We start from the raw sequence: 8697 nt of genomic DNA, 5'->3' as shown, positions 1-8697 counted from the left end.
ACAGATATCCGATGATGAAGCGCTATTGTCGGACACTGATGGCAGAACAGCAGGTGCACTGGATGAAGGAAATAAACAGAACATAGTTCCAGAGAGCGGGATATCCCAGACCAAGTCCCAGAACGGCGCGCTATTGTCGGACACTGATGGCAGAACAGCAGGTGCACTGGATGAAGGAAATAAACAGAACATAGTTCCAGAGAGCGTGATATCCCAGACCAAGTCCCAGAACGGCCCGCTATTCCCGGACACTCATCTACTTAAAATCTCCCTGATTACCTGCCAGAACAGAGCAGATCCAGAGAGCGGTATTTCACGGCAGTTATCCGATGATGAAGCGCTGTTGTCGGACACTGATGGCAGAACAGCAGGTGCAGTGGATGAAGGAAATAATCAGAACATAGTTCCAGAGAGCGTGATATCCCAGACCATGACCCAGAACGGCACACTGTTCCCGGACAGTGATGGCAGACCAGCAGGTGTACCCCATGGATGAATACAGAGTTCCAGAGAGCGGCAGAGACCAGACCAAGTCCCAGAACGACACACTATTCCCGGACAGTGATGGCAGAACAGCAGGTGTACCGCATGGATGAATAAAGAGCTCCAGAGAGCGGCAGAGACCAGACCATGACCCAGAACGGCACACTGTTCCCGGACAGTGATGGCAGACCAGCAGGTGTACCGCATGGATGAATAAAGAGTTCCAGAGAGCGGCAGAACCCAGACCATGACCCAGAACGACACACTATTCCCGGACAGTGATGGCAGAACAGCAGGTGTACCGCATGGATGAATAAAGAGCTCCAGAGAGCGGCAGAGACCAGACCAAGTCCCAGAACGACACACTATTCCCGGACAGTGATGGCAGAACGGCAGGTGTACCGCATGGATGAATAAAGAGTTCCAGAGAGCGTGATATCCCAGACCATGACCCAGAACGACACACTATTCCCGGACAGTGATGGCAGAACAGCAGGTGTACCGCATGGATGAATAAAGAGCTCCAGAGAGCGGCAGAGACCAGACCAAGTCCCAGAACGGCACACTGTTCCCGGACAGTGATGGCAGAACAGCAGGTGCAGTGGATGGATGAATAAAGAGCTCCAGAGAGCGGCAGAGACCAGACCAAGTCCCAGAACGGTACACTATTCCCGGACAGTGATGGCAGACCAGCAGGTGTACCGCATGGATGAATAAAGAGTTCCAGAGAGCGGCAGAACCCAGACCATGACCCAGAACGACACACTATTCCCGGACAGTGATGGCAGACCAGCACGTGTACATGATGGATGAATAAAGAGCTCCAGAGAGCGGCAGAGACCAGACCAAGTCCCAGAACGACACACTATTCCCGGACAGTGATGGCAGAACAGCAGGTGTACCGCATGGATGAATACACAGTTCCAGAGAGCGGGAGATCCCGGCCGATGTCCGATGACGAAGCACTGTATGGGACACTTTGAAGGAAGGGTCGGTCTCCTGGATGAAAAGAACTTTAATTTTCTGACTTAAAATACGGAGTTAAAGTTTCCAGTCGGGACGATAAGGAGGGCAAAAAAACCCGGACTTTTTTGGCTCCGTCAGAAACTAAGTAAAAGTCGGACTATGTGAAGGAAAGCTCAGAAAATGCCTGGAGAATTTTGAGCGGACCGGAAAAAAAAAGTTCCAGCCGACATCACTGGGCCACCAGGTCGCAGATTCCTGAAACCCGGTTTTTAGAAACATAGGCCTCCAGTCGTGAAGACCGGCGTTTGTGCGGTTCGGATCCGACTCAGACCTCAGTATTTTCGGACACCCTCGGACAGTGGCGGGGGTGGAAGAACCGGAGCCTCATGCAGAACTGGCTGTCGGGGAGCAAGCGGACGCTGCCCCGGCAGGAGGCATCATTCCGGGCACTGTGGCTGATCGGTAGCTTTCGTGGATGGATGACTGAGCGAACGAACGAGATGACGGCGGTGCGTCCTGGCTGATGTCCCAGTACGGGGCACTATTCTCGGATGCTGATGGCAGAACAGCAGGTGCAGTGGACGGATGAACACACAGTTCCAGACAGCGTGATATCCCAGACCATGTCCCAGAACGGCCCACTATTCTCGGATGCTGATGTCAGAACAGCAGGTGTAACGCATGGATGAATACAGAGTTCCAGAGAGCGGCAGAGACCAGACCATGTCCCAGAACGGGACACTATTCTCGGATGCTGATGTCAGAACAGCAGGTGTAACGCATGGATGAATACAGAGTTCCAGAGAGCGGCAGAGACCAGACCATGTCCCTGTACGGGACACTATTCTCGGATGCTGATGTCAGAACAGCAGGTGTAACGCATGGATGAATACAGAGTTCCAGAGAGCGGCAGAGACCAGACCATGTCCCAGAACGGCGCACTATTCTCGGATGCTGATGTCAGAACAGCAGGTGCAGCGGACGGACTAATACACAGTTCCAGACAGCGGGAGATCCCAGACCATGTCCCAGAACGGCACACCATTCTCGGATGCTGATGTCAGAACAGCAGGTGTAACGTATGGATGAACACACAGTTCCAGACAGCGGGAGATCCCAGACCATGTCCCAGAACGGCACACTATTCTCGGATGCTGATGTCAGAACAGCAGGTGCAGCGGACGGACTAATACACAGTTCCAGAGAGCGGTATTTCACGACAGATATCCGATGATGAAGCGCTATTGTCGGACACTGATGGCAGAACAGCAGGTGCACTGGATGAAGGAAATAAACAGAACATAGTTCCAGAGAGCGTGATATCCCAGACCAAGTCCCAGAACGGCCCACTATTCCCGGACACTCATCTACTTAAAATCTCCCTGATTACCTGCCAGAACAGAGCAGATCCAGAGAGCGGTATTTCACGGCAGTTATCCGATGATGAAGCGCTGTTGTCGGACACTGATGGCAGAACAGCAGGTGCAGTGGATGAAGGAAATAATCAGAACATAGTTCCAGAGAGCGTGATATCCCAGACCATGACCCAGAACGGCACACTGTTCCCGGACAGTGATGGCAGACCAGCAGGTGTACCCCATGGATGAATAAAGAGTTCCAGAGAGCGGCAGAGACCAGACCAAGTCCCAGAACGACACACTATTCCCGGACAGTGATGGCAGAACAGCAGGTGCAGTGGATGGATGAATAAAGAGCTCCAGAGAGCGGCAGAGACCAGACCAAGTCCCAGAACGACACACTATTCTCGGACAGTGATGGCAGAACGGCAGGTGTACCGCATGGATGAATAAAGAGTTCCAGAGAGCGTGATATCCCAGACCATGACCCAGAACGACACACTATTCCCGGACAGTGATGGCAGAACAGCAGGTGTACATGATGGATGAATAAAGAGTTCCAGAGAGCGTGATATCCCAGACCATGACCCAGAATGGCACACTGTTCCCGGACAGTGATGGCAGAACAGCAGGTGTACCGCATGGATGAATAAAGAGTTCCAGAGAGCGGCAGAGACCAGACCAAGTCCCAGAACGGTACACTATTCCCGGACAGTGATGGCAGACCAGCAGGTGTACATGATGGATGAATAAAGAGTTCCAGAGAGCGTGATATCCCAGACCATGACCCAGAACGGCACACTGTTCCCGGACAGTGATGGCAGAACAGCAGGTGCAGTGGATGGAGGAAAATAACAGCTCCAGAGAGCGGCAGAGACCAGACCATGACCCAGAACGGCACACTGTTCCCGGACAGTGATGGCAGACCAGCAGGTGTACCGCATGGATGAATAAAGAGCTCCGGAGAGCGGCAGAGACCAGACCAAGTCCCAGAACGACACACTATTCCCGGACAGTGATGGCAGACCAGCAGGTGTACATGATGGATGAATAAAGAGTTCCAGAGAGCGTGATATCCCAGACCATGACCCAGAACGGCACACTGTTCCCGGACAGTGATGGCAGAACAGCAGGTGTACCGCATGGATGAATAAAGAGTTCCAGAGAGCGGCAGAGACCAGACCATGACCCAGAACGACACACTATTCCCGGACAGTGATGGCAGAACAGCAGGTGTACCGCATGGATGAAAATAACAGCTCCAGAGAGCGGCAGAACCCAGACCATGACCCAGAACGGCACACTGTTCCCGGACAGTGATGGCAGAACAGCAGGTGCAGTGGATGGATGAATAAAGAGCTCCAGAGAGCGGCAGAACCCAGACCAAGTCCCAGAACGACACACTATTCCCGGACAGTGATGGCAGAACGGCAGGTGTACCGCATGGATGAATAAAGAGTTCCAGAGAGCGTGATATCCCAGACCATGACCCAGAACGACACACTATTCCCGGACAGTGATGGCAGAACAGCAGGTGTACCGCATGGATGAATAAAGAGTTCCAGAGAGCGGCAGAGACCAGACCAAGTCCCAGAACGACACACTATTCCCGGACAGTGATGGCAGAACAGCAGGTGTACCGCATGGATGAATAAAGAGTTCCAGAGAGCGGCAGAACCCAGACCATGACCCAGAACGGCACACTGTTCCCGGACAGTGATGGCAGACCAGCAGGTGTACCCCATGGATGAATAAAGAGTTCCAGAGAGCGGCAGAACCCAGACCATGACCCAGAACGACACACTATTCCCGGACAGTGATGGCAGAACGGCAGGTGTACCGCATGGATGAATAAAGAGTTCCAGAGAGCGTGATATCCCAGACCATGACCCAGAACGACACACTATTCCCGGACAGTGATGGCAGACCAGCAGGTGTACCCCATGGATGAATAAAGAGTTCCAGAGAGCGGCAGAACCCAGACCATGACCCAGAACGGCACACTGTTCCCGGACAGTGATGGCAGAAGAGCAGGTGTACCGCATGGATGAATAAAGAGCTCCAGAGAGCGGCAGAGACCAGACCAAGTCCCAGAACGACACACTATTCCCGGACAGTGATGGCAGAACAGCAGGTGCACCGCATGGATGAATAAAGAGCTCCAGAGAGCGGCAGAGACCAGACCATGACCCAGAACGGCACACTGTTCCCGGACAGTGATGGCAGACCAGCAGGTGTACCGCATGGATGAATAAAGAGTTCCAGAGAGCGGCAGAACCCAGACCATGACCCAGAACGACACACTATTCCCGGACAGTGATGGCAGAACAGCAGGTGTACCGCATGGATGAATAAAGAGCTCCAGAGAGCGGCAGAGACCAGACCAAGTCCCAGAACGACACACTATTCCCGGACAGTGATGGCAGAACGGCAGGTGTACCGCATGGATGAATAAAGAGTTCCAGAGAGCGTGATATCCCAGACCATGACCCAGAACGACACACTATTCCCGGACAGTGATGGCAGAACAGCAGGTGTACCGCATGGATGAATAAAGAGCTCCAGAGAGCGGCAGAGACCAGACCAAGTCCCAGAACGACACACTATTCCCGGACAGTGATGGCAGAACGGCAGGTGTACCGCATGGATGAATAAAGAGTTCCAGAGAGCGTGATATCCCAGACCATGACCCAGAACGACACACTATTCCCGGACAGTGATGGCAGAACAGCAGGTGTACCGCATGGATGAATAAAGAGTTCCAGAGAGCGGCAGAGACCAGACCAAGTCCCAGAACGGTACACTATTCCCGGACAGTGATGGCAGACCAGCAGGTGTACATGATGGATGAATAAAGAGTTCCAGAGAGCGTGATATCCCAGACCAAGTCCCAGAACGACACACTATTCCCGGACAGTGATGGCAGACCAGCAGGTGTACCGCATGGATGAATACACAGTTCCAGAGAGCGGGAGATCCCGGCCGATGTCCGATGACGAAGCACTGTATGGGACACTTTGAAGGAAGGGTCGGTCTCCTGGATGAAAAGAACTTTAATTTTCTGACTTAAAATACGGAGTTAAAGTTTCCAGTCGGGACGATAAGGAGGGCAAAAAAACCCGGACTTTTTTGGCTCCGTCAGAAACTAAGTAAAAGTCGGACTATGTGAAGGAAAGCTCAGAAAATGCCTGGAGAATTTTGAGCGGACCGGAAAAAAAAAGTTCCAGCCGACATCACTGGGCCACCAGGTCGCAGATTCCTGAAACCCGGTTTTTAGAAACATAGGCCTCCAGTCGTGAAGACCGTGTGGTTGTGCGGTTCGGATCCGACTCAGACCTCAGTATTTTCGGACACCCTCGGACAGTGGCGGGGGTGGAAGAACCGGAGCCTCATGCAGAACTGGCTGTCGGGGAGCAAGCGGACGCTACCCCGGCAGGAGGCATCATTCCGGGCACTGTGGCTGATCGGTAGCTTTCGTGGATGGATGACTGAGCGAACGAACGAGATGACGGCGGTGCGTCCTGGCTGATGTCCCAGTACGGGGCACTATTCTCGGATGCTGATGGCAGAACAGCAGGTGCAGTGGACGGATGAATACAGAGTTCCAGAGAGCGGCAGAGACCAGACCATGTCCCTGTATGGGACACTATTCTCGGATGCTGATGTCAGAACAGCAGGTGTAACGCATGGATGAATACAGAGTTCCAGAGAGCGGCAGAGACCAGACCATGTCCCTGTACGGGACACAATTCTCGGATGCTGATGTCAGAACAGCAGGTGTAACGCATGGATGAATACAGAGTTCCAGAGAGCGGCAGAGACCAGACCATGTCCCAGAACGGCGCACTATTCTCGGATGCTGATGTCAGAACAGCAGGTGCAGCGGACGGACTAATACACAGTTCCAGAGAGCGGTATTTCACGACAGATATCCGATGATGAAGCGCTATTGTCGGACACTGATGGCAGAACAGCAGGTGCACTGGATGAAGGAAATTAACAGAACATAGTTCCAGAGAGCGGGATATCCCAGACCAAGTCCCAGAACGGCGCGCTATTGTCGGACACTGATGGCAGAACAGCAGGTGCACTGGATGAAGGAAATAAACAGAACATAGTTCCAGAGAGCGGGATATCCCAGACCAAGTCCCAGAACGGCCCACTATTCCCGGACACTCATCTACTTAAAATCTCCCTGATTACCTGCCAGAACAGAGCAGATCCAGAGAGCGGTATTTCACGGCAGATATCCGATGATGAAGCGCTATTGTCGGACACTGATGGCAGAACAGCAGGTGCAGTGGATGAAGGAAATAAACAGAACACAGTTCCATGGAGCGGGAGATCCCAGACCATGTCCCAGTACGGGACACTATTCTCGGATGCTGATGTCAGAACAGCAGGTGCAGTGGATGAAGGAAATAAACAGAACATAGTTCCAGAGAGCGGGAGATCCGAGACCATGTCCCAGTACGGGACACTATTCTCGGATGCTGATGTCAGAACAGCAGGTGCAGTGGATGAAGGAAATAAACAGAACATAGTTCCAGAGAGCGGGAGATCCGAGACCATGTCCCAGTACGGGACACTATTCTCGGATGCTGATGTCAGAACAGCAGGTGCAGTGGATGAAGGAAATAAACATAACACAGTTCCAGAGAGCGGGATATCCCAGACCATGTCCCAGTACGGGACACTATTCTCGGATGCTGATGTCAGAACAGCAGGTGCAGCGGATGGATGAATTAAACAGTTCCAGAGAGCGTGAGATCCCGGCAGATATCCGATGAAGAAGCGCTATTGTCGGACACTGATGGCAGAACAGCAGGTGCAGCGGATGGATGAAATAAACAGTTCCATGGAGCGGTATTTCCCGACAGATATCCGATGACGAAGGACCACTTGGGACGCTTTGAAGGAAGGGTCGGTCTCCTGGATGAAAAAGACTTTAATTTTCTGACTTAAAAAAAAAGTTAAAGTTTCCAGTCGGGACGATAAGGAGGGCAAAAAAACCCGGACTTTTTTGGCTCCGTCAGAAACTAAGTAAAAGTCGGAATATGTGGCGCAAAGCCCTAAAATCCCCTGGAGAATTTTGAGCGGACCGGAAAAAAAAAGTTCCAGCTGACATCACTGGGCCACCAGGTCGCAGATTTCAGAAACCTGGTTTTCGGAAACACAGGGCTCCAGGGCTGAGACCCGGGCTTCGTGGGGAGCGTTCCCCAGCTGGGCCTAAGCATCTTCGGACAACTTTGGGCGGAAAAGCGGGTTCGGGAACCGGGATATGGGGCGGGTTACGCGGCGTGACCTGCCCAAGTGCAGTGCACTATTCCCGGACGCTCATCTACTTAAAATCTCCCTGATTACCTGCCAGAACAGAGCAGATCCAGAGAGCGGTATTTCACGGCAGCTATCCGATGATGAAGCGCTGTTGTCGGACACTGATGGCAGAACAGCAGGTGCGGTGGATGAAATAAACAGTTCCAGAGAGCGGTATTTCACGGCAGTTATCCGATGATGAAGCGCTGTTGTCGGACACTGATGGCAGAACAGCAGGTGCAGTGGATGGACGAATTAAACAGTTCCAGAGAGCGTGAGATCCCGGCTGATATCCGATGAAGAAGCACTGTTCTCGGACACTGATGGCAGAACAGCAGGTGCAGTGGATGGATGAAGTAAACAGTTCCAGAGAGCGTGAGATCCCGGCTGATATCCGATGAAGAAGCGCTATTGTCGGACACTGATGGCAGAACAGCAGGTGCAGTGGATGGATGAAATAAACAGTTCCAGAGAGCGGTATCTCACGGCAGATATCCGATGATGAAGCGCTGTTGTCGGACACTGATGGCAGAACGGCAGGTGCACTGGATGGATGAAATAAACAGTTCCATAG

This window comes from Gasterosteus aculeatus, unplaced genomic scaffold (assembly GCF_964276395.1).
Source record: "Gasterosteus aculeatus unplaced genomic scaffold, fGasAcu3.hap1.1 HAP1_SCAFFOLD_31, whole genome shotgun sequence".
Taxonomy (NCBI): Eukaryota; Metazoa; Chordata; class Actinopteri; order Perciformes; family Gasterosteidae; genus Gasterosteus; species Gasterosteus aculeatus.
This window is presented reverse-complemented; position numbering follows the sequence as displayed.